This window comes from Pecten maximus, unplaced genomic scaffold, assembly GCF_902652985.1.
Source record: "Pecten maximus unplaced genomic scaffold, xPecMax1.1, whole genome shotgun sequence".
Taxonomy (NCBI): domain Eukaryota; kingdom Metazoa; phylum Mollusca; class Bivalvia; order Pectinida; family Pectinidae; genus Pecten; species Pecten maximus.
The window spans coordinates 1-3,759 of NW_022981463.1; the positions used below are offsets into that span (position 1 = coordinate 1).

At 40.2% G+C, this 3,759-nt stretch overlaps 1 long non-coding RNA gene across 1 annotated transcript; it reads left to right on the top strand.

Moving 5' to 3' along the window:
* The first annotated feature begins 206 nt into the window (after positions 1-206).
* On the top strand, positions 207-1,977 carry LOC117320064. Its single transcript, XR_004530915.1, has 2 exons — positions 207-262; positions 1,664-1,977. It is a non-coding gene; the product is annotated as an uncharacterized LOC117320064 (long non-coding RNA).
* The last annotated feature ends 1,782 nt before the right edge of the window (positions 1,978-3,759 follow it).

The window sequence follows — 3,759 nt, forward strand, 5'->3', positions numbered from 1 at the left end:
TATACCTTACCTTATTAACAAACAGATAGTTTGGGATGACATTTTGTTTTGACGTCATAATTGATATAACGGGCACCTACCGCAAATCACATTTATGATATACATGTATATTATTAAACGCGGGCGCGATCGTTTCTAAATACAATATGATAGGCGTTATCACTATATATATAAGATAAACTCCCTGACTTCTGGTATTTCCTTCTGTTGAATATGAGGTCGATAGTTGGGTTGCTAAAGAAATTCAAGTGGCATGTCGCCGGTAAGTACATTAATACTTCCAAGCCCGACTCTATGACGAGTGGGCACTGTCGTCACGGACATACTTACATGTACAATGTGCATTGTTACAATGACGAATCAAAGCTATATATACTATGTGAAATTTAAGTAGCATGACGTCATTCGGATATCATACATATCGTTCAAATTAGACAAGAAATCGGAATGCGTAAGTCAAAATAGACTTTCATAAGCAAAGATATGATATTTATTGGATGAAAGTTTTTTTTGTCTTTTATGCTAATTGATCATTTAATATTCATTATTATTTATGTCCTTTTTTTTTTGTTTATCCATTTAGGTATTTAATAAGCAGAGTTCTCAATTTGTAAACACTTTTATCATCAAAATTCTAACCCAGAACCTCTGAATGAACATGTACAACATCAAAAATTTCAGAGAATGAAGAGCGATTTTTTTGGGGAGGGGGGGGGGGGGGGGGGGTTGTTGTTGTTGTTTTTTTTTTTTTTTTTTTTAATTTCTGTTTTTGAAATTTGTTAAGTAAACATTCTTTCGTAAAAAAACGTCAAATACTATCATTTATGACCTATTTATCAATTATTGAAAAAGTGAAAAAAGGTCAGTTTCTACTGAATTTAGAGTCAATTCTCTCTCTCTGTTATTGAAATCACCTTACGTAAACCCTTCTGAAACGTCAGGTTCTATAAACCTCAAGATCAATTCTCTCTCTATTATTGCAGTTTCGCTCCATAAACGTCCATTGTAAAAACGCCAGATTCTTAAACATATAAGAACCAAGTATCTCTTCTACTTGAATTACATTCCTAAACAATGCTGACGTTTTCAAACCTGTGTTAACTTTATTCCCTCCTAAAACTCGCCGTGGAAGCTAGAACTATACACCAGAAGACTGTCGCTACTGTTGTGTTTGTTGTCGCTCTGCTGCGAGGCCAATCTACCTTCGTTTTGGAAATATAGCTCGTGCACCTGGGGAATTTGTGCGCGTGGAATCCGCGCGTTACGATCGAGCATTAAACCTTTCGTTTATGGTGAAGTTCGACTGGAATGCTACTTAGCGGAAGCATTCAAATACGTATTAGGCATAAGGAGGAGCAGTATACTTCAGTTTGTCAAAACATTCTTACCGAGTAAATTACTTTTGATTATAGGATTCTCATTCTCGTTATCTTTAAAAGGAAGGAAATAAATAGAACTGCATTACAAGACTTCAATTATAAGGTTTTAGATACTTTACAGAGAACACAGGTGCTTGTTAACCGGAGTTTTATAAACTAGTTTTATAAAAAGTACATGACTTATGATAGCGCTAATATCGGTGTTTCTGTTAACTACATTGAGATTTTAAAGTGCACTAAACCATTGTTGCGAAGTTCAGATATGAAGATTGTCTTTGTTTTAGGGTTTTAACCTCCTCACAAGAGCTGTCCTTATTCTTGGGCTGTCCAAAGCTCCCTGGACAGAAGACTAAGGAGAAACCAACCCAGACTCTGCAAGGGGACGACAACTGGTCGCCTCTCACGTCATCAATTAAGATACAGCAGGCATATTCTTTCCCCGCTCCTTCAAGTGTTTCAGATAAAAAGAGCATATATCGAAGATTCGAATACGCGAAAATGCGTCTTTGCGATTGGTAGACGTCAGAAGAATAGACACATTCTTTCACGAACCGATATAATCATTGGAATTAGGTGAATTAAAAAATATGTTTTCAAATGAGCAATTTTGTACTTTCTATTGAAACAAAAGACGAAAAGTATTATGCTTATCATATATGATAGCATAGTGTGTGATGGACATGTTTGATAACATCGCTCCAATCTGCTTAGTTAGATAAATGAATTTATCCTGATGCTGGGACGTATGCTTGAGATAGACCGACGTCTTTCCGTGAGAGTAGACCTTGTCAGAGAATCTGGTTATTGCCCCGAGTGTGCAGACAAAAAAAACTATGGGTTCAAAGATAAAAATACGGTGCCGTTTCTTATCTTCATCTATATATAATACCGTTTAATCGTTAATCCGGATACACTTTATTCAGGATTTCCGGATTAATGCAATTATACATTAATGAGAAAGATTTGTAGTAGTGTATTTCAAGTAACATACTACACGTATGCTACATTGGGGTCGCAGGCTAATTTTCCCATCTAATGAGTGGTAGCCACATATTTCAAAATTGACAGATAAGAGGCGACAGATAAGAGGCCCATAAGTGGATGGACAAAACTGCTCTCTGTCAAATTGTCCCAGCATACAATAGGGCACTGTGTGAAAATCTGACCTTCCGCGGCGAACAACAAAACCTTTCTCCTTCGCTGACTGACATTTTACAGCTTCAGTTTAACAGTGAACGTCGCCTGGATAATTTCCCGTAGGGCCTATCTCTTTCTATCATGATTGTTACACCTTGTAAGAAGAAACTAAATGAATATTCTCCGAGTTAAAAGCAAAAGGGAAGTGATTGTTGTCGCTCTTTCAGATATGTTTTATTTCTCGCGAGAATAGCGATATATAGCTTATTTGATTCTGTCCAAAATGATGACTTCTTATGACCGACTAATCATAGAGTATTGGTGAGAGAAATGGCGACTCGGTGGTGCTAAGGAGGAGGAGGAGGTCAAGAGTCGTAAGGCTAAAGTACATGTAAGGGAAGGGCATGTTAAATGAGATGGGTAAAAGGACTAGGGTGACGAGGCATGGTAGGGAGTTGGCTAGTGGAGGGAGGGGTGCGTTAGGAAAAACACTAGATAGAAGAGCATGGTGCCGAGACAGGATCAAGGAGGGGTGCGTAAGGAAAACCACTAGATAGAAGAGCAGGGTGACGTGACAGTTTGGGGGAGGGGTGCGTAAGGAAACCCACTAGATAGAAGAGCAGGGTGACGAGACAGGGTGGGGGAGGGATGCGTTAGAAATAAACAGTAGATAGAAGAGCAGGGTGACGAGATAGGGTGGGGGAGGGGTGCGTTAGAAATAAACACTAGATAGAAGAGCAGGGTGACGAGACATGATGAGGGAGGGGTGCGTAAGGACAACCACTGGATAGAAGAGCACGGTGACGAGACAGGATTGGGGAGGGGTACGTAAGGAAAACCACTAGATAGAAGAGCAGGATGACGAGACAGGGTGGGGAGGGGTGCGTTAGAAATAAACACTAGATAGAAGAGCAGGGTGACGAGACAGGATTGGGAAGGGTGCGTAAGGAAAACCACTAGATAGAAGAGCAGGGTGACGAGACAGGGTGAGGAGGGGTGCGTTAGAAATAAACACTAGATAGAAGAGCAGGGTGACGAGATAGGTTGGGAGAGGGGCATTAGAGACGGAGGGAGGGCACCAGATAGAAGGGCATGCTGGCCAGGCCGGAGGAGTGGTGGGGGAAATGTGCGTAAAGAAAGAAAACATTGTTTTGGTGGTGGTGGTAGGTGGAGGGGGTGGAGGGGGGTACATTGTTGGTGTAAAAGGGGTGCATAAGGAAATAAATCATATACAAGGGTTGGG